Source organism: Mastigoproctus giganteus, chromosome 1, assembly GCF_048544385.1.
Source record: "Mastigoproctus giganteus isolate SK-2022 chromosome 1, ASM4854438v1, whole genome shotgun sequence".
Lineage (NCBI taxonomy): Eukaryota > Metazoa > Arthropoda > Arachnida > Uropygi > Thelyphonidae > Mastigoproctus > Mastigoproctus giganteus.
Window position 1 is genome coordinate 260,334,845 of NC_143575.1, and position 24,066 is coordinate 260,358,910.

At 34.0% G+C, this 24,066-nt stretch overlaps 1 protein-coding gene across 1 annotated transcript in view; it reads left to right on the top strand.

Moving 5' to 3' along the window:
- Positions 1-24,066, top strand: part of Ziz (dedicator of cytokinesis protein Ziz) — a 464,297-nt gene that overhangs the window by 237,278 nt on the left and 202,953 nt on the right.

Genomic DNA, 24,066 nt, shown 5'->3' on the forward strand with positions numbered 1-24,066 from the left:
GTAATGTGAACCCAATAGCATATTTTTTATTTATTTATTTATTTTTTAATTCGTTCCAAGTCCTTAAGTTAAAAATTTTGTAATGTTACTAAGCTATTTATCTCTCTGAAAGGTCATTTATAATGGAAATTGCACTAAACTTTCATCGTTATCATATGTTCCTGTTATAAAACTCAATTTTGAACGCCTTTGTGATATTTTTCTAAAGCACGTTTCTGGAGGTCACGAATAAAAAACAAAAAGAATTTGTATTTTCCAGTTTATTGGGAATTTCTGGTAGTGCGATCTATTATAAATGGGTAGTAAACTCAATCTTATTGCGTTTGCGATGATACCGATAGATGGAATTCTGTGGGTTTTTATGTTACGGTAGTATGGTGAAATGTGTTCCCCTTCACTGAAATCTTCAGTCATATAAAAAACAAATTTTCAGAAACTTCTCTTCATTCCTATTTACGTATTACAATTATGAAGGAGAAAGGGACCAATGGAAAGTGCAAGTGCTGGTAGTGCCTGGAAACAAACAAACAATTGATTTAGAAATGAAGATGAAAATGATTAAGAAGTATGAAGCAGGACAAAGTTTGTTATCTATTGCAAGGGAATTAAGTCTCACTGCTTCAACAGTGAATATTATTTTAGGGGTCAGTGCACGTATAAAAGAACAAACATGTTAAAGGATCAACGCACTTAAGATCAACAGTGATCACAAAACAGCGTTCAGGTACTATATTGAAGATGGAAAAGCTACTAATAATATGGATGGAAAATCAGATTCAGAAGCAAGTGGCCCTGAGTCCAATGGCCATTCAAGCAAAAGCAAGAAGCATTTATGAAGATATTAAGGATAATTACGGTGAACCCCAAGCCAAGTTCATGGCAAGCAATGGGTGGTTTAATAGGTTCAAGCTTCACGCCGGTTTCCAAAACATTAAAGTATTTGATGAAGTCGTCAGTGCTGATTCTGCAGCTGCAGAGAAATTTTGTGATGTGTTGGAAAAAATTATTGATAAAGGCAGCTATTCAACGCAAAAAATTTTAACATTGACAAGGCTGCTCTGTATTGGAAAAAAAATGCCAGATCGAACATACATTGCCAAAGAGGAAAAGACAATGCCAGGTTTCAAGGCTCCAAAAGATAGGGCCATGCTCTTGCTTAGGGCTAATGCTGCGGGAGATTACAGATTAAAACGATTGCTTGTGTTACCATTCTGGAAATCCTTGTGCATTTAAGGGCATCAATAAAGCCATCCTACCCGTGCATTTCCAATCTCACCAGAGAGCATGGATAACAATATCTCTCTCTCTTTGAGGATTGGTTTAAATGCTGCTACATTCCCGAGGTTGAAAAATATTGTAAAGACAACTATGTTCCTTTCAAGATTTTGCTTCTATTAAATAATGATCCTGGACATCCTACCCATCTAGATTGTTTCAATTTGAGTGCGAGAGTCATATTTCTACCGCCAAACACTACTTCACTTATCCAACCCCTATGGATCAGGGTGTTATTTTTAATTTAAAAGCATGCTATTTTCACACATTTGCTGAGGTATTATTGGCAGTAGATGGCAAGAAAAATTTTATGTTAAGAGACTTTTGGAAATCTTACAATTACCATGGCATCTTAAACATTAATATGGCCTGGGTGGAAATTACTAAAAGTTGTTTAAATGGTGCATGGAAGAAAATATGCCCATGGCATGTAAAACGCTTCGAAGGGTTTGAAAAAGATGAATCATATGAAGAGGTTATAAATAAGATTGTAAAAGGTTGCAGATCTACTTCAGTTGGAGGTTGTTGCCAAAGACGTGGAGGAGTTAGAGAAAGAAGAGAAAGAATTATCTAATGAAGAACTTATTAACTTGCAAGCAGCGATAGTGAAAGAAGAAAATGCTGACAAAGCTCAAGATGAACCAAATGAGGAGCTGAGACTCTTCGTCACCAGAGAGATGGCAATGGCGAGGTTTGAGAAGATGGATCCTGACAGTGAAGATTCTTAAAAGTTAACAGAGGGGTAAATGATATGCTTGCTTGCTACAAAGAAAAGAAAAAACCACCATCCAGTCGTCCATTAAGTCATCCATTTGAATCAGCCATCCTGGCTGATTCAAATTTCAACCAGCATGAATGGATGGGCTAGGTTACAGTTAGCTTTTGCATAAATTTGAAAGCTACAGTATATAGATTAAAGAGAATAGGAACCCATGCATTTGGATTTTGTCACCAGATATTGCTCTTAACAAAAGTGGTTTTAGCCTTCTCACTTAGTGTGTAGTGAGAGCTACTTAGCTTCTCACTTAGCTTAAATTTGTATGTTATTGTAAAGTTAAAGTATCACTTCTTCTGGAGTCCATTATGGATTCTTTATTATAGATTGTTTAATTTTAAATTTTGATTAGCTAATGTTACTTTTTTATTTGCCCAGAGAGTTATTTCTGTCTGGTAAATGGAGGTGAAATATCCCTGAAATTAAATTTTATCAACTTTTTTTTTTTTTTTTTTCTTGTGCATATGAAAAATTAATAATGTCTGGACAGTGTTGTCCTTTGTCATTTTTGATTTCTAGTAGATTGAGTAAAAAGTTGAAAAAAGGTCTGTTCTTTTTTATAATTAGTACTAAGGTAATTGAGGCCATCAGTATGTAATGTTTGTAAATTGCATATATTCTTTGGTTAGTAGTGTGCCTGTTTTTCTGGATGAAAAGCCCATTTTTCCTGGAGGAGAACCATGCACAACTCTCTCCCAAGCTCAACAAACTTGACACAGTGTGGAGGAAGCCTCACTGGTGTGAAGAGTGATGTCCCCATGATTAAATCTGTCTCAGAAAAGTTTTGTACATTTTTGTATGAAGCTTATTTCTGCAACTTTTTCCAGCACTAGAAGCTGAGGATAACTTTTTTTCTAAGGCCTGTTAATCTAAAAGGTTTTAGTGAATCAAATTTGAATCATCCTTTTATTCAGTTCACTTTGCTATATATATTATGAGCAGTGCAGACTGCTCATAATATATACAGGGTGCAGAGAAACTCTACCGACAAACTTGAACAGGTGATAGAGGTTACCAAACGAAGCATTTTTTGTCAAGTAAACATAGGTCGTAAATGAGTCGTTATAGCAGCAGAAGCTATTAAAGGGTTGTAAAAATCAGAACAACACATTCAGTCATTTAATGTCATTTAATGCATACAAATCATTTGCCGTTGCACACAAAATAGAAAAAACAATCCATAACATAGTGCTTGAACGTACGACTACCATCAACATTAACGTATGCATGCATTGAGAGGTCCTCGGAGTGGTGCGTATCTGCCGCTAATAGCATAAAAGTGTAATGTCATTATGAACAGTATGGATACAGATATGGAGTGTTTCACTGTTGCAGAAATGGCGGATATCCATTTAATGTACGACGTAGAAAATGGAAACGGAAGAGAGGCTCGCAGGATTTATCAAGAATGCTTCCCAGATAGAAGGTTGCCTTACTACACAACATTTGCTGTGATACACCAAAGATTGAGAAACAGTGGCTCTTTCGGTGTGAATATGCATGATACTGGATGTGGATGCACTGCTAGGACACCCCGGTTTGAGGAACAGGGTTTTGCAAATCACTAATACTCCTACTAGCACGAGAGCCGTTGCACACCGATTGGATGTGCAGCATCGTTTGGTGTGGGATATGGTGCACAAAGCTGGACTACATCCTTTCCAATGCTAGAAAGTGCATGCACTAGAACCTGCTGACTTTGCCCACTGTGTCGAGTACTCCCGCTGGTTTTTAAAGGAAACCAACTTGCAGTCTGATTTTGCCAATAATGTGCTTTACACTGATGAGGAATGTTTCACCCAAGAGGGATTGTTCAACAGCTGCAACAGTCATGTGTAGGCAGAGAATAATCCCCATCTAATGGTTGAACATGGCTACCAACACAAGTTTAGTGTCAATGTATGGGCTGGCATTGTGGGAAACGTTTTAGTTGGACCCTACATGTTGCCTGCACGTTTCGATGGACGACTCTATTTGCATTTTCTAGAGCGCACACATCCAGAGTTGGAGGATGTTCCTCTGATTGTCCAAGCACAAATGTGGTTCCAACTTGATGGCATGGCGCAACACCACATTTTGACAGAAGTGTACATGCACACTTACATACAACCTTTTCAGGTAGATGGATTGGCCAAGGTGGTCCTGTAGCCTGGCCATCAGTCAGATCAGCAAGGTCACCTGATCTGACTTGTTTGAACTTTTTATTTTGGGGATACATGAAGACTCTTGTGTATGAAATGCCAGTTGACACAGTGGATGAACTTATAGCATGGATTGTTGCAGCAAGTGAGTGCAGAGATACAAGACAATCCTAGGAACTTCCAACACCTAAAACATTCAGTAATGCGTCGGTGTGAGTTATGCATTGAACATCACGGTCACCAGTTCAAGCACTTCTTATGAATTGTTTTTTTCTATTTTGTGTGCAAGAGCAAATGGTTTGTATACATTAAATGACATTAAATTACTGAATGTGTTGTTCTGATTTTTACAATCCTTTAATAGCTTCTGCTGCTATAATGAATCATTTATGAACTATGTTTACTTGACAAAAAATGTTTCTTTTGGTGCCATCTATCACCTGTTCAAGTTTGTCGGTAGAGTTTATCTGCACCCTGTATAGTGATTTAGTGAAACATTGATCCCCATAAAAACTGAACTGGGCACCCTCCTTATGAGTAAAGATAGGGTCCTCTATATATATGGGGGTCTCTCCTTAAAAAGAAAGATGATGCTCCATGCAATGCTAGGTTCGCATGGGCCTACCACTATAAAATAAAAAGACAAAATATCTTCTGCCTCTAGCAATGACCCTGTTGGCTAAGCTTCACTTTACCAATGTCTGTGTTTTGTCTCGATGGAAACATTAGGAAGGAATATTAGGATGACATTATCCCTTGTAGCTACTAACCTTCTACTAGACTAAGTAAAGAATGACAAATTTTTCTCAGTTGCGGAATTACACTTGAAATTCTATTCACTTAAAAGTAGCACAATAATAAGGCAACTGATAGTATAGTTCCTACACCACTAGTATTAGATTAAATAAAGGCAGTGTCATACAAAAATTTATTCTTCATTTGTAGCAGAATAATTTAAATATGTGATTTATGCATGAGGTTTAGAAAAGTAAATCTTTCTGATATTGCTCAAAAAAAAAATAAATAAACAAACAGATAAGTATTTCTTAAAAGTAATTGCAGTGTTTTAGCCAATTTATGTTAATATATAGAAAATATTTAGAGGAACATTTTTCTTTATAATTTAAAAGATATATATGGGGTGTTGTAAGGTGTCACCACACTAGTTTTTTTATTTGTTTTATTTGCTAAATATTGGATTTTTGAAAATGTATAATGATTTTTTTTTATTGATAAAAGGGATACTTGCTCATAATGCTGATGTTTCTCTACATGTTACAGTTAGAATGATAAATTTTGTAATATAAAATTTAAAAAAAATTCTAATTGAACACCTCTTCTGAATGAAAAAATTTACTTCCCTATGACAAATAGAAGTGAACAACATTGAAATTACATTTTTATCTTTAATAAGCAAGCAGGCTGAAAACGTTCAAATATTTTTTTTTTTTTTTTTGTATTTTGCAACAATCCTGTTTTAATGTGCAGAAGCTTCACTTTGTTAATGTTTGTGTTTTGCCTTGGTGGAAATATTAGGATGTTATCCTTAAAAAATAAAGGTATTTCTAAACTGCCCAGGCACTGAACTAGAAATTCAAATCATTTAAAGGCAGTGCAAACAACAAGGCAACTTCTTCTCATCTAGTGTTCCAGTATGAGAGAAGCATTGTGAGAGTAATTTTCTGCCATCATAGCCAATACAGTAGTTACAGTTGCTGTAACTACTAAAGGCCTGGAATTCAGTTCCATCATGAAGGGAGAAATAGAAACAGTAAGGCTTATTTCAACAGGTAAAGTCAACAAACAGAATTGGAGAGAGAGTGTGTGAGAGAGAGCCAAAAAAAACCCTTCCCACATCACTTGCGCATCCCCTCCAATAATTTGTATAGTTCTTCCTCTTGAGTTTATTCAAACTATCCACAACACATTGAAGGTTGATCTAACAATCAATCACCTGTTGGCTGAAGGTAAACTTCTACACATTTATCCTGCAACCATCCTTCCTCAATTTAAATTTATGTCCCAAAATTCTACCTTACCTGTTCCAGCAGATCTACATCTTTCCTAAAATGAGGCATCCAGACCTGTATGCAGTACTCAAGATGTGACCTAACCATTGCCTTGTATAATGGTATAATGAACCTCCTTATCCCTACTAGAAACGTTACTGTATATCATTGACAAAACCCCATGAGCTGTCATTGCAGGCTGTCTGCACTGCTTAGAGAACTTCATACAACTGCACAATTTAGGTTTAGTGTCACACAGCGTTAATTACAAAATAATTTTGTAGTAAACGTTTTTGTAATTAACCAGGAAAAAGCCATTTGACATTTTCTTGGTTTACCATAAATGTGCTTATAGCCCAACTAACTTGCAAACTACTAGAGAAATACATTTCTATGACATGATATGCATTGTTATTTGTCCAGATAATGACTTCTCCCTAGTGGCAAAGAGGCCTGGCACTCACAATATATACTACTGAACATTCAGTTCATTAACACTGCACATACATTCATTGACCACACATCATACCTGTTTTATATTCTGTATTTCATCACAGTGACACTAGTAGAGATTGACATTAGTTGGAGAGCCATCCTATCTATACATATACATACATGTCCTTACTATACACATCGTAATTCCTCATATTCAAATTCTGCATCTTTTATGTCCGAGTGACATACTAGTGTTGCCAATATCCCTACAATGTCTGTATGTGATGACTTCATCAGTATAATTCAGATTTATCAAATTTATTTACTGTTTTCCTAGTATTAGTATACATGCACCTATTCTTACTCTTAGTTACCAAAATGCAACTCGTGTATTTATTTTTCTGTGATTACCCACAGCAGAGCTTGAAATTCATCAATACCTTGCTTTTTAGGCTGCTGAATATTCCAATAGAAGTAGTGCATGAATTGCTTTCACCTCTGCATGCAGCTCTAGTTTATCTATTAGTCTGTGCATTCTTCCAAGACAGCAGTTTTCTAAATCACCTAATCCTGCCTTGATAGCATCAGCAAATATTCTTGCACCGCTTCTACATGGCAGTAAAAAACAGTCTCTCATGTTAACAAGCACAGACCACACTGAGAAAAATTCTGTCCCCTGTTAAGTTTTTACATGTTACTGTACAGTTAGTGTTCGTATTGTACTTGTGCTAGCTCTTCCTGACATACTGGTGACATGTCCATAGTGTCCATATTTTTATAGTCCTACACTCGGGTGTATTCTAGTGTTTTTACCCACTCTGATGAGGAAAGGGCACATTTTCAACAAGAGAACTTATTATCATTGCTTTGCTTTAGGATGAAAATAATGACAGTCTTATGCTCAAATCGTGTCAGTGAAATTATTCTTGTAGGAATGGAATCCATATTACACACCCCACTTTAAAATCTCGTCCTTTATCTAAACCTTGGTTTTCCAATAAATGTGCTAAGGCTGTTCAGGAGAAGAACGTTGCATATCGTAATTGGCTTGTTTCCAATTCTTCAGTTTCATTTTCTGCCTATACCAAAGCTCGCAACAATTGTAAAGCAGTTATTAATCAGTCCAAACTAGATTTTGAACAGACTAAGAGTAGAAAACTTGCTTCTTGCCCTAATAGTAGCCGAGCATTCTGGTATTTTGCCAAAGCTATTGACCGCAACTTTTGCCCATCTCTGCTCCCACTTCTGTCAAAACCAAATGGTTCTGTTGTCACTTCAGCCAAGGATAAAGTTGACCTGCTATCCTCCCATTTTTTTTCCAACTCATGTATTAGTGATCTTGGTAAAACTCCTCCCACCATTCCCAAAATGCTCCATTCAATGCCTCCTGTAGTGTTCCGTCAAAAGGATGTCAAAGATTTTGACAAATCTTGATGCTAAGAAAGCTCCAGGTCCTGATGGTATTTCTCCACTTGTTCACAAAACCTGTGCTCCTGAACTTACTACTATTCTTTGCCGCCTTTTTTCACTTTCTTATTCCAAAGGTATTTTTCCTTCTGCTTGGAAATTTGCTCATATCCAGCCAGTTCCTAAAAAGGGTGACAAATCCTTCCCATCCAATTATCGTCCCATTGCAATTACTTCTACTCTTTCTAAAGTAATGGAGAAATCAATTAACTGCCAATTCTTAAACTACCTAGAAACCTTCTGTCTGATCAAGGATTGCCAGTATGGATTCCATCAGTGTCGATCCACTGGTGATATCCTGGCTTATGTTACCCATTTATGGACAAATTCAATGAAAACATTTGGTGAAACACAAGTAGTTGCTCTTGACATCTCAAAGGGTTTTGATCGTGTTTGGCATAAAGGTCTTCTAAACAAGTTTCCATGTTATGGTTTGCCAACTGTTTTTTGTAATTGGTTATCCAGTTTTTTCTCCGATCACTCACTGAGGGTGATGGTAGATGGTTCTCTGTCTTATAAAATCTCCACTAATGCTGGTGTTCTTTCCCCCACTCTTTTCCTGTTGTATATTAATGACCTTCTTCCATTGACTGGAAATCCTATCCATAGTTTTGCCAGTGATAGAACATTGCATTCCACTTTCCATTTTGAGAAACCATGCCCTGCTCAATCAGCTTCAACTTCCTGAATATCCGCTACCAATTCCTTAAATGCCGATCTCCGGGGAATTCTCCAGTGGTGTAAAGACAACTTAGTTGATTTCCATCCTTCTAAAACTCAGTCTTGTCTCGCAAAAGGGGGTTCTTCTGCTCCTATTATCTTTGGTGACACTGCGATTTCTAGGCAAAATGCTATATCTCTTTTGGGGATTACTCTGACTTCTAATCTCTCTTGGCACAAGCACATTACAAATATTGCTTCCTCTGCATCTAAAAAACTTGGTTTTCTTTTTCGCTCTCGGCGTTACTTTTCTTCCAAACAGCTGTTCACTCCGTACAAATCGCAGATCTGCCCTACCGTGAAATATTGTTCCCACGTCTGGGACGATGCCCCAAAACCTCTCTCAAACTTCTAGATTCCATTCAGAAGAGGGCAGTTAGGTTAATTAATGACTCATCTCTAACAGAGTCTCTCCACTCACTGTCTCATAGATGTACTGTTTCTGCTACATGCCTCTTTTACAGATACTTCCATGGTACTGTTCTTCTGAATTAGCTTCTATAATTCCCGCTCTCTTTCAAAACAATCCGAATACGTGCCGCCACCAGCCAACATCCATTTACTGTCCAACTTCAAACTCACAGAACCAACTTTTCATCTTACTCGTTTATTCATTCAACTGCCGTTTTCTGGAACAATCTTCCTTCAAACGTATTTCCTGAAACTTACAGTCTACAGAAGTTCAAGTTTAATGTCAACAAATATCTTCTTTCGTCTTCTCAACCTCCAACCCAAGCACGTTACTAAGTACTATAGGTTCTAATACCTCATGTTTGGGGTTTAAAAAAAAAAAAAAAACATTTAGGTCTATTTGACCATTTTTGAATTTATAAAAAGGTACAATCAAAATGATATAACATTGATTTCATTCTACCAACTACACGCTTCGTATAATTTTCTTAAAAAATGCAACAGTATTTACACCTTTGGCAATTCTACCAATAATGCCTTATTGCCATCTACTCCATGGTTTTACCACTTTTCACTTGCTTGGAGAGGTCTAGTTTTGTATCCCACTGGGAGACTGGAGGATTTCTTCATTGTAGATTCTCTTTAGTCTTTTCTACCAATGAAATTGGTCTGATAAATACATGTACATATACAGATGTATAGTGCAATATGGCTTTAGATGCTCATTTGCTAAATAAATAGCATCAGTTTGTTACATGAATAATATCAAATCAAATATCTTTAATTTGATGTTATTCAACTCACACACAGGATCCATCTCAGGATCCATCAGACAATAAAATATAAATAAATATGTTTATGTAGTTTTTCTGAGATATATAAATAAAGAAAGTCATTGTTATAATATTTATTATTATTATTTTTTAATTTGAAGATACACATAGTGAATTTACTGATTTTCTTGGTTAGCAAATTGACAATTTTTTTCATACATTTGTTTCAAAATTTTCTCTTTGAAGTTGCTATCGTGGTACTTAGGATGCAATAAATTATTTATGTTAAACTTATGTTAAATTATAATTATTTATGTTATATACTTAAACAAGCCACTTATGTTTTATCATCCACAATTCAAATTAAAATAAATTAGGTAATTTGAAATATATTATGCACAATAATTTTAGCTGAATAACTAAAATAATTAAATAACTAAATAACCAGTGTGAATGGATTGTTTATTTTCTTTTATTAATTATTTTTTTAAAAAAAATTCTTATTATTATTTAATCTTTATTTATTTATATATTTTTTGGATGGTGCCGTGTAAGCCATTGGCTCCCCTGCACCATGTGGCCATTACTAATACAAATACCAAAATCCTAGTTTAGCTAACACTGTATAATTTCACTAAATTCTGAGAAAGAACTGTACATATTCAAAATTACTAGACAACCATCCCCAATAGTATACACACACACATACAATTCTTTTTGGTGACTGTGCTGTGAAGTTTCAGAATGGTTACAGAAATCTCAATATTTTGTTGCTGATGATATCTGAAAGTCTGGTACAGGTAATGTCTGTTGCTGGATGTCACTTTGGCAACACTGTGCTGAATATGTGTAAATGCATGCATTGGAAATACATTGTATGATGCCTAAAATATATGCACATTATCATAAAATGTATGGACATTTATTTTATTATTTTTTTATTAAACCAGGTGGTCCCAGCCAGCTTTTCTGGCATCTGGTAATGTTCCAATTTACCCATATTCGGGAAAGTAAAATGTTTACAAATTGCGTTTCTAGGTGGTATTCTAATCTACTAGCTGAGTTTCTTTTTTTTTTTTTGAAGAGCTTGGTGATACAGTAACAATAAATGCAAACTGCTCAAGAAGGGAAAAAAAAAAGCAAACCAAAGAATTTGCAATAGATTTAAGAAAAAAATATGAATATATAATGAGTAAAATTAATGATGATGATGATAATAAAAAAAAAAAAAAAAAAACATCTAGCTGCTACATAGTAATTAATGTTCTAGTGTGATAATGCCATTATGTTCAGATTTATGCACATCACAAGCAGGCAGTTTTACATAAAGGAACCTTTGCAGTTTTGCCAAGTAAATGACACTAATGGTATTTTACTTTTATGTATGATTTTAATTTTACAGCTATAATGCATTTAATTTTATTGTAAGATAAATTGTAGCATAATTATTGACCTGTGGTCATTCAGCAACATATCAGACATAGATACACACATTGTGGAATGAAGCCTATATACTGTCACAAAATATGTTAACTAACAGTGGGCTGTGTACATATTTTCAGTATGTTATCATTGAGCTGTACATAATTGACTGCAATAAAACAGTTGCGGTGAAGTTGTAAACTTTTTTTTTTTTTTTTCCCATCCCAGCGTACAGTGTACGAACAGAAATTTGTTTATTTATGTGTAAATAAATATTTATATACGGGGGTTCCCACAAATTAATGATGGTTTTGTAAACCAGTTTGAATAAAAAACAGTTTCTTACCATATGTCATACCTTGTAGTGTATTTTGTACATTTTATTAGTTTTGTTTAATTTTTGTAGGGGTGGGTGTGTTGTGATGAACAAGAAAAGGCTGCATGCATCTTGCGACTAGCTGAGCCGAAGTCAATGACTTTGATCCAATGTTTAGAAGACAGTATCACAAAAATTTATCTGCAAGAAAATAACATATGAAGGTGGTTCAAACAGTTCAAAGAAACAATTACTATCCAAAAAAGAAATACAACAGGAAGAAACCATAGAGGTTATTGGGCAGTCCTGCATTAGAAGTCCTTGAAGATCCATTTCTTGCCATAGTTGGGAATTAAATATTTCAGCCTCACCTATTCATAAAACAATTTCAAAGAGATGAAACCTCCATGCATACAAAATCCAGCTGTTTTCATTTTCCAGTTACATGCTCCAAAAATTGCGTGACAAAGTGGAATTTCTAAACAGCATTTTGTTCTCAGATGAGGTGACCTTCCATATTAATGTAACTGACAAATTGCAAAATATGGGGATTGGAAATCCATTCACTGTTTAAGAGCATATTAAGATGTATCAACGATTGGTGTGGTTTTATGTGAAATATCTTTGCACCATCTTTCTTTGCTTAAACAAACAATCACTTGCAATGTTTATCTGGAGAAAATTTGTGTTCTGCAGGTCAACAACATGGAAAATTATGATGAATTCCACATTCTATTTTAGCAGGATGGAGGACTGCACTTCAGCAACATGTGCAAGACTTTGCATTCTAGATTATCTGATTGATGAATCGAAAGAAATGGGACAATTGCACATTCCCCAAGGAGGTTTGATTTAACACTACTTGTGTAAAGGATGTTGTCTACAGCAAAAGAGGCCATCACTACAGTAATTGAAGTTTTAAGTTTGAAATTCTCGACCAAGTATGGACAGAAATTGAGTATTGATGTGGTGTGTGCCGTACTGTTAATAGCACACACGAAGTTATGTATTACCACTACAAAAACCTTTTGTGATTAATAAAATAAACAAAATCACAACATACAAAAACTTTTTGAGTTGGTAAATCAAATAAAAGTATAATTATAGTCATATCCTGTTTTTTCAGATCTGCTTACAAAACCTTAACCATTCATTTATGTAAAACCAGTATACAAAATATATGTGCATTTATATATGTATGTATATAAATATGCACATTTGTATTTATATATAAAATTTATTCTTGTGCAGCAGATCTTAAAGAGTAAGCATAGCAGATTGTGAGGTGCACATGTTTCAAGAGTATGTTTACATGCATTTTACTCTTGTCAATATGGCTGTTCTGGACAACTGAATTTGGCTGTATATGCACAGAGGTATTACAATTGATATTTGTCAAAACTGTAGTACATTTTCTGTTGTTGATTGTCAGTTATGCAAAAGAGCAACTGTCATTCCAGTCATGCTCTTGCATGCACTGTGAATGTGACAGGAAATGGAGAGGAAAGGAACTTCAGCTTTCAGATATCTGAGCATCAGCACATTTAAGTAGTAGCACATGTTGGAATATCTCAGCTCCATCTGGTATCTTTTGTGACAGTTTGTTGATAGCAATTGCTTTTTCACCATGTTAAACAACCAGGGTTGTGAATGGGTATGGTCGTCTTTGCAAACAAAGTGTACTTCATAAGGGATGTGATCCGGAACCTGCAAATCTTTACATCTGGCCAGAGGTGCCTTTTGCATCTTGTTTTCTTTTGTAGTTGATTTTCTGACTTGTCTGCATTCTGTCAGTAACAATCAGAATTAAACTTTACAGTTGTGTCCTGACTTTAGTCCCCCATAAGTTTGTATAGATAATTTTACATTGTCCATACATAAACTCATGGGAACTTCTAAAGCCTTACATGTGTTGAATAGGTGAAGTGCATAGAGCAGATAGTAGTTAGTAATTCTTATTATGAGACATAAGCTGTTCTGGTTTAGTATGTTGAAAGTGGTACTTATTGCTATTTAATTATTTATTGAGTAAAAGGTATAATAAATGCAAATCTGTTACTAGTCAAATAATGACAAAATTTTATAACTTCACTGTTTATAATGAATACATTTAATAGGAATTTATAATTTTACAAATGAAATACTGTGTTACAACTTCAGTCTTGAGGACCCTTCAGTAGAAAAGAAAATTATGAAATTTACATGTAGGAAAATGTATGAGATGGAATATTAGTTAAAGGGAGAGAATATTAGTTGTTAAGGGATGCCCTAATTGTAGGATAAGAAATAACCTGGTGGTGACCTCAGAATGTGAAAATCTTAATAGCAGCAGGGATTAAAAAAAAAAAAAAAAAAAAAAAAATCACAAGTTTTGCATTTTTTCTACTCCACAAGTGTGGTAGACTACAACTTGGAGGACTGCTGCATGTGGGAAGGAATTCTGCAGCTTGGACTCCCTAGTGCTGAAAGAGCTGATGCCTGTTTTGATGGATACACTGGAAACTGAGGGTGGGGCATAAGAGGGAGGGCATGGAAGACTCAGCAGAGATAGTGTCTGGTTTGGGAATAGAGGAGAACAACTGTTGGGATGGGGGAAGAAACAATCAAGCAGTGGGAATCAAGGATCTCCATCTGTTCCCATTTTTGGTATCTTGTATGTTTTAATAAAAGTTTTCATCTGGTGTGACTACTGCCTTTCTAAGTCAAAAATATGATCCTCTGTGATGTTATAGAAAGGCATTTGTCATTAAGTTGTCATTTTTTTTTGTGTGGATATGGATTGTAATGTATAGTATTTCATTTCTAAAGTTCTAAGTTCCTATTAAATATATTTCCCTACACAGCAAAGTCTGCCTTAATTATAATTGTTTACTTATGTGGAACAATTTGGATCACATTAGAGGTGAATATTGTTTTTTTACAATTTCTCATGCATAGTCAAGGCATCAAGGACTTGAGTGGTCAGTGAGGTTTGCACATATAATGCTTAATTCTACATGTTTCCACTGAAATAGGTTCCATTCTTAACAGCAACCATCCAGAAATATAAACAGGAAAAGAGTAGTGTGATATGTTACCCACCATCTTTCATGAAATAACTTGAAGATGAATGCTTCTTTTATGTAATCTTGTATGCATATGTTATATGTATGTTTTATTTAACCTGTGTTTGCAAAGAAATGAAAAGACATTTAGTGGCCAAAAGTATATATGTAGGATAGAAGAATTAAAAATATTGAAGGGTAAATATACACAGGTTACCAATCCTCTCTATCATAAATAACAAATTTAAAATTTTTTATGATTAGCTTCTACATTATCATAAACATCTTAAACTCATTAAGAAATATTCTCTCTCTCACGCATGGTAATTTCTGAATATGTTCTAGGGAATTGTTACAAATTATTACAATATGCCAATCTTTTGCTATTAGGGATAAGGAGGTGATTATCCCATTGTATAAGGCAATGGTCAAGCCTCATTTTGAGTACTGTATACAAGACTGGATGCACCTCATTTTAGGAAGGATGTAGAGCTGCAGGTTCGGAGAAAGGCAGCAAGATTGGTGAAGGGAACAAAGGGTTGCTCTTACCAAAAGGCTTCTTCTCTTTAAATGGTAGCATCTAGATACTGTGCAACTGCGAAGTGATCTGATTGAGGTATTTAAGGCTTTGAATGGCTTGAGCAAACTCAGTGCTGATGGGATCCTTCCTCTTGCTCAGACTATGCATATAAGGGGTCATAAATTCAAATTGAGGAAAGATGGCTTCAGCCAACGGGTAATTGATTTCTGGAACAAGCTTCCATCTGTTGTTGTAGTAGTAGTAATAATGGCAAATGATGCAAGGAAGCAAGCTTAAATAGCATCAGCCAAAAAAAAAAAAAAAAGCCTTTCACCCATTTATACCCTCCAAGAATTTGTTAGTTCTTCCTTGAATTTATTAAACCCATCTGCTTCCGCAACATCAGATGGAAGCCTGTTCCAACAATCAACCACCTGCTGGCTGACGGCAAACTTCTGCACATCTATCCTGCAACCATCCTTTCCCAACTTGAATTTATGCCCCCTCATGCATGTAGTGTCAGTAAGTGGAAGAATGCCATTAACATTCAGTTTACTCAATCCATTCAAGGCTTTAAACAGATCTTCCCACATGTGCCTAGTCTTGAGATGTTGCAATTTGCAGGACTGAAACCTTTCTATGTAAGAGTACCTGGAAATTAGAATAAGTTACCCTTTTGTTCCCTTCACCAGTCTGGTTGCCCTTCTCTGCACCCATTCCAGCAGATCTGCATCCTTCCTAAAGTGAGGCTTCCAGACATGTTACTCATGGATAGGCCACATCTTGAGTACTATACTGTAAAAAATATTCAAGATGCAGCCTAACCATAGCCTTATAGCAGTGGATAGTTTGAATAAATTCAAGGAAGAACTAAACAAACTATTGGATGGGATGGTTAGGTAAAATGGAAGTTTTTTTTGGCTACTGCTGTAAAACAAAATCCACTGATGGAGTAAGACAGACAAAACCTGATATGGGAAATCATTGACAAAGAGACCTAAGAATTGGGACAAGGAATTGTAATCACATATAAATACAAGAGGAAATCAGATAGGCCTCTTACAAGTTGGAATTAATAGACACAGCAAAATCTATTAATTCAACTCAAACAAAAAGGCAGATGACAGAATAGGTACTGCAACAACCTTTGATTGAAAGCACTTTTGAACCAGGTGAAAATTGTGAAGGGTAGTCAGCTTGCCATAAAATACAGGATATTTTAACTAGTGTGTGATATTTTAACTAGTGTGTTATTAGTGGGGAAAATTCAAAGGTCAGCTGAATAGTTTTCTATGTATGGAAGGAAACAGGTTTTTCCTTTTTATTTTTTATAGATTTATTTATTTTGTATTTTTATTATAATTTATTGTTGTATATTTTCAGTTATTATATAAATTTTATTCTATTATTAATAATTTTTGAATACTAAATGCACAAGGCATAATACTGTATAATGTTATAACACTACTTCGAATAAATAATTCTTCTCTAGTAGGAGATTACCGTTATTTATTCTCAGTGGGCACCGCCACCACCCAGACGCGTTTTGGAGCTTGTTGGCTCACTCATCAGTGGGCGGGCAGGTACCCTGATAATGCAGACATGCCATCATGTTTGCAAAGTTAATTCCACAATATGAGAGATTCCAAATGGTGAAGATAATGATAATATTTTGAAGACTAAATGCACAAGGCATAATATGTTATGGGTTAAAATTAACTATATAATATCGGTGTAAATACACCATAGTTTACCCATAAATTTAACTACATAAGTAGTGTAATGGCATCGTTTTGATTTTATCTTAACCAATAACATTATGCCTCGTGCCTTTAGTCTTAAAAATATTATTACCTTTACCATTTGGCATCTCTCATTGTGAAATTAACTTTGCAACTGTGATGGCATGTCTGCATTATTAGGGTACCTGCCCGCCTACTGATGAGTGAGCCAACAAGCTCTGAAATGCATCTGGGTGGTTGTTCTTGCCCACTGAGAATAAATAACAGTAGTCTCCTCTACTAGAGAAGCATTATTTATTCAAAGTAGTGCAATACCTGGTATCTCGTTGTGAAGGTAATCACAATATGAGATAAAATCAAAACAATGCCGTTACACTACTTATGTAGTTAAATTTATGGTGTATTTACGTTGATATTATATTATTAATAATATATATATTTTTTGGCCTGTGCAGCAAAAGCTGGTGGCTTCCTTGCACTACTGTAGGTTATACTAATATAGCTGTCTCTAAGAAGTAAGCATTGAAAAAGACTAAGGTGCCCAGTGGTGGACAGTATACATTCAGTTATACTGAAAAAGACAGCATGAGAATGTATCAAACTGTTAATGATGTTACCTTTTAAACTAGAGGATGATTCACTTTGACTAGAGCAATATTTCTCAAGGCAGTATGCATACCCTTAGGGATATGCAAGAAAAGTCTGTGGGATATGCCAACAAAAAATTATCTTTTGAGAAAACTGAATTTTTGTCTTTTTGTTTTATAGCACTTTATTATTTCTGTATTTTTAAAACACTATGTTAATGGTGGGCATCAGTTTCCAGATTCAATTTGCAAAAATGAAGTATTTTTTGTAAGAGTATCCTATTATGCCCCTGACTAATTTTGTTACCCTTCTCTGCACTCATTTTAACAGATCTAAATGAGGCTTCCACCTCGTCTATCACCTGTATGTGGTAATCAAGGTATAGCCCCCTCCATTACATTATACATTGGGATAATTACTTCCTTGTCCCTGCTGGCAAAATTCCTGCATATTGCTGATGGAACTCCATGAACTGTCCTAGCAGCCTGTTGGGACTGCTCAGAGAACTTCATGTTGCACTGTACAATTACCCTTAGATCTCTTTCTGTCTCCATCACCTTGAATGTGATACTACCCAGTTGGTGTTATTCTGGGATTATTGTTGCCCATGTTGCTATACCTTGCATGTTAAACCTCAGTTTCCCTGGCATCTAATTTTTCTAAGTCTTGTTGCAATCCCATACCCTAATTCCTGCCATTAAACATGCTGCACACTCAGACATTAAATTTGATATGCCACATTAATTTCATTAATAAATAGTGAAAACAGTAAAGGGCCCAACACTGAACCCTGAGGAACTCTATTAATAATATTAGTCCAGAAAGAACAGTGGCCATTAATCACCATTATCTCTGTTTCCTGACATTGAACCATCTTTGTTTAAAGCAGTAATATGTTTGTAATTCCACACTGCTCCAGTTTGTAGAAGTCATTTTTGCATAAAAATATCGGAATCATCAAAATATTCTTCAGATTTCAGCCATGCAGGCTTCTAGTTACTGTACTACTACAATTATAATAAACAGCAAAAATTATTTTATATAAAATAAGAATGGTGAGTTACTTTTATTAAAAAAGCTTTGTTATTTATTATAACCAGCAAAGCTTCTCTAATGAAACACTCCTAACTCAAATGCTGTACAGGATTTAAAATTAAAATAAATAATTATGATTAGGTTGTAAAACAGTTAGTAAAACGTAAACACCATTGATATTATTATGTTAGGTTTTAGTAAAGCTTTTCATGCAGACTCCACAAGAGATTATTGTATAAACTGGAATAGAAGAGATAGATGGTTGTCATAAAATTGGCATTCTTCAGAGAGGAAATGCAATTGCTGCTAACATATACTGGTGGAACCTCTCTGGGATCAGTGCTGGGCCTCACCTCCTCTATTTCACTTGTCTTTAATTTTCATTAATAACATTGAGAGAATGCAGGCAAGGGTAGTTAACAAGCAGAATGAGGCCATATTGTTTTCAGATGATTTGGACTTGATTACAAATATGGTCTGAAAACTGGCAGCTAAGATTGTATGCTACATTTTTCTTTTTCACCATCTACTTTTTTCACCACCTTTTACCAATACACATTTTTCTTTACGAGTAAAGAAAAGGGTGGATTGTTCCTCTATATATATGATTTTGGTGAGACTGCATTACAAATGTTGCATTCAGGTTTGGAGGACAAATAAAAAAAAACTTGGAGAAGCTTCAGAGGAGAGTAATTAGATTAGTGAGGAGCAGTTATTATTGTCTCTATGAAGAATGGTTTGAGAAAATGTAGTCTACAAAGTTTGGCAACTAGGCATTTTTTTTTGTGAGAAAGAACCTGATTAGAATGTATTACTCTTTCATTAAAATGAAAAAAATATATATAAAATCCTAATTAGGGGTTAACAGAGGAGTGGATCTCAAGAAGCTTATTTTTTGGGCAGTGTATTGTAAAACAGTGAATTAATTACCTACTGAAATAAATTCAAAGTGGAATTGGTTGATCACTTTTTTTTTTGGTGATGGGAAAAGCTTAAGTGAATTATGTTTTTTTTTTTTACAAATTTGAAAAAAATGTTACCTTGCATCGCTTAGTCATTCTAATACTATAATTACTCTTTAATACAGTTTAATTCTTCTACCTCATACATTTTTGGGCATTACATGTCTTTCTCTTTCTTCATGGACTTAATGAAATGTGCCATTTTAATAATTGCCAGCCTGCATAGCAGTATGCTCTTTGCATACTATATTCAAGATGACGTTGCTCGTTTTTTTAAAAAAATGCACTTCTTTTTATTTAATTTACTTACTTCAAAATGGAAATAATGTGAAATTTTTCTTTTGTTGGAACAAGTTATCCAGTAATTCAATTTTTTTTCAAATCTGATTAAATTCTAAACATAAACTGGGTTAGTACTGAAATTAGTTTTTTTCTCTCTTTTAAGAAAGTTCTGTAATGCTATAAAGATTTTTTTTAAATGTTTCCTTTCAAACTTGGGATATTATCATGCCATTTTGTGATTATAGAATAGCAAAATAAATTACTGTTAATTTTACTTTACTCATCTAGTATCATTTATAAATCATTACTGCATGGCATGAACTAATAACCAACTTTCTACTCTTCACTGTTAAGCATAGCTTTCAACAGTACTTTGTATTGGCTATGCATGTGTAAGAACATTTCAAAATATTGCACTTCTTAAAGTCTATAATATACTTCCTTCTCTTCAGTATACTTATAAATTACAATATGAATTTTTTTAATCCTTTATTATATAAAGAAATTGATAATGTAGGGTAGTAATGTAAATTTTATTTTAAAATATGAATTAAAGTGGATTTTGTTTGAAACATGAACTAAGTAGATATTTGTTTTAAATATGAATTAAGTAGAGAAAACTCTTCTAACAGAGGTATCTGTTTTCTCTCTGTGTGTCTCTCTGTATATATATATATATATATATATATATATATATATATATATATAATTAGTATGCATAATCGGTTAGATTTTAGCATATGGTTTAATGAATACTTTGTGCTACGTTAATGCCATTGTAAGTATGCCAATTGGACATTATACATGCCTATATATGTGTGTGTGTGTGTGTGTGTGTGTGTGTGTGTGTGTATATATTATATGTCAAAACACCATTAAAAGAAAAGCACACACACACACACACATATATATATATATATCTATTCAATATCTTGGTTACCTAACTTATAATTTTAACAGTTATTTATTTTAATTTTCTAAATAAATTACAATGTAAAATGTATTTTTATTTTGCATTTTAATTTTAAAGTATTTTTTAATATAAATATGTACCAAAAGGTTTCCACACTAGTTGCTCAAGAAACAGTATGTCCTCACTCCTCTCCATTGTATTAATGTTCCTTTCGTATTCTTCTCATATCAGTGCTGTGTGCATTTGTCTGTTTCATTGGATATACAAACTCTTCAACAAGTATTGATTATATAGTAGTATATTCATCTTTGTATTTAAAGAGTAGGTGAATTAAATTATGCATTGTGTACAGAAATTGGCCAAAATGTTAAAAAAAAAAGTCTTCAGTTTTCCATTTCAAGCTGTTTACTACTCCTGGATTTTGGATACCTTCCTGAAACCAACTGTAAAATATTCCAAAATGCACACGTTTATACTTCTGGATTGCATATTGCCTCTATTTTAAAGACTAAACTAAACTATTCTTTTTGAGCAGAGGGATTCTTACTGTCATGGCATAAGACTAATTTTGAAATGTATTACAATAGGAAAAAGTCTCAAAAAGAGGCACGTGCCAAAGTATATCAGGATAGCCTTGATAATTTTTTTCTCCTCATCTACTGTGGTACTTCATATCAGGTAGAATTCTGCATAGTTATCAATGGCCACTTTTATAAACAAAATCAGAAATAAAATTGTTCAAATCCTTACAACAAGGATAGATTACATATAATTCTTATTTATTATAAATAGTGGTCATTGCATCTGTAGGTGAATGCACAGAGATGTGCACACAATGTATGTACATGCACACACAAAAAGAAAAAGAAAGAAAACTTTGAATGATATTGATCATCTGTTTGTCTTTGTCCAAGAAAAAAATCTATAAGAAATATAGGTTCATAAATCTTATAAAGTTATGTTAGGTGCCTCCGTATCCAGGTGGGAAGGAGCAACAGTGCATAGCACTCACTTCTTGATATAGACTGGGGTTCAAGCCCATCACCACCAAATACGGAGGATGCGGAAAGGTCAGCAAATGACCACCGCATATTCCCAGAGCAATGTGTCCTTAGTTGCTAATGCTCCTAAAAAAAAAAAAAAAAAAAAACAACTAACAAAATAAAAATAGTTATGTCATAAAAATACATACCTCATGCATCTACTTAGGTTATGAAATTTAAAAAAAAATAAATTCTAATTAAAAAATACATTCCTCCATATGTAATAGTGACATTTAATATATTGAAAATTATGTGTGATTAGTTACATTTCTGCATTTATATCAGGATTCCATAATCATACTCAAAAAGAATAAAGGAGTATATCTAATTCTGAATTAGACTAAGTGGAATGCATTCATCTAATGAGTCAGGATAGATAATGCCAGTTGCCAATACATTAAATATTAATTACAAAATGATACTTAAAAACAAATTTACATAATTTAAAATAGTTTAAAACTCATAATGTATTCCTCACTATTGATACACACAGTCCAACACCACAGGATCATAGCGGAGAACCTCACCCAGACCCCAGAAATATTAAACCCCCATGCAACCTTTAGTGAAGGAAGACATTTTGTCATAAACGCAAAATTACAATATGAATAAAATGCTATTAAAATAAGATGAAAGTACCATAAAACCATGCAATTAAAAATTCTTCACTGGAATATCAATAAATTACTATTAAAATACTATGAGACAAAATAACTGAAAGATTCCACCCATAATAGGGTGGAATCTTTTAGTTATTTTGTCTCATAGTAATTTATTGATATTCCAGTGAGGAATTTCTAATTGCATGGTTTTATGATACTTTCATCTTATTTTAATAGCATTTTATTCGTATTGTAATTTTGCGTTTATGACAATGTCTTCCTTCACTAAAGGTTGCATGGGGGTTTAATATTTCTGGGATCGGGGTGGGGTTCTCCTCTGTGATCCTGGGGTGTTGGGCTGTCCGTGTGTCAATAGTGAGGAATACATGAGTTTTAAACTATTTTAAATTATGTAAATTTGTTTTAAGTATCATTTTGTAATTTATTCGTATAAGGAGATTTGTGAAAGAAGAAATCCTACGCACTGAATAAAAGGTAACTCCTTGTTTATTTCCAAAATATTAATAGAACCTAGGAAAAATTGAGCATATGTAAGCTCTCATTTATTGAATATACTTTACTTATATTTCATTTTTGAAGTGCTTATAATATTCACCAGATGAAAAAAAAAATACTGATAAATTTTGGTTTTGATGTATCTAGTGATATTATTACTGATATATTTGGTTTTGACCTATTTATGATTTTTTTTTTTTTTTTTGTGAGTGGGGTGGGAAAGACTTAAACAAATCTTTGTTATTATACAGGTGTCACAAATCCCAGAACACTCAATGTAGTGCAATTCCAATACATATGTTAATTAGTTAGTTTTTAGTTTATTGATATGATTATTTCATAAATTGCAGGACAACCAGTGTAACCCTGATTTTGTGTTTATTGTTATTCCAGGTTTTTTTTTTTTTTTTTTTATTTTCAGGTGAAGTTAACTTAACAGATAAAAGTCTATTTTCAGTTGAAGAATAACTTATTTCTGCTGCAATTCACTTCTTTAAAGACATCACACTTCAAAGAGTAAAAGAGATTCAAAATGTTTTTTTTTATAGAATGATTTGGTAAAGCAGCATTTTAAGTCAGATTTCTATATATGGGAGAAGATAACATATTCCATTGGATTAATGCCAGATTTGGAGAGATGTGGCATTGTTAATGACATGTATTTTCAAAATGATGGGGCACATCATACAACTGTTATTCAGAATTATCTGAATGCCATTTTCTCCACTTGCTGAATTTGATGCTTTCACTTGCTTTGCAGTTTCAACAGAGCCCTGATTTGATAACCATAAGATCATTCCCTGTGATATTTAAGCCAAAGTTGCTCAGAAATGTATGACCTTAGTTGGCAAGCTCATGATGTGAATTCTACAGGTCTTCAACTGGTTGCCCATACCATATTACACTGTACCACACATGGAGGAAGAGGATCATCTTGTGCAATGACAATCATGGCCCACATACAGAAGCTTTGGGTTACTAGTGCGCTACAAGGAATAAACACATAATAAACTAAAATAAAACATGTCATAAAACAAAATAAATTTAATGTATTGAGATTGCATTGTATTGAATG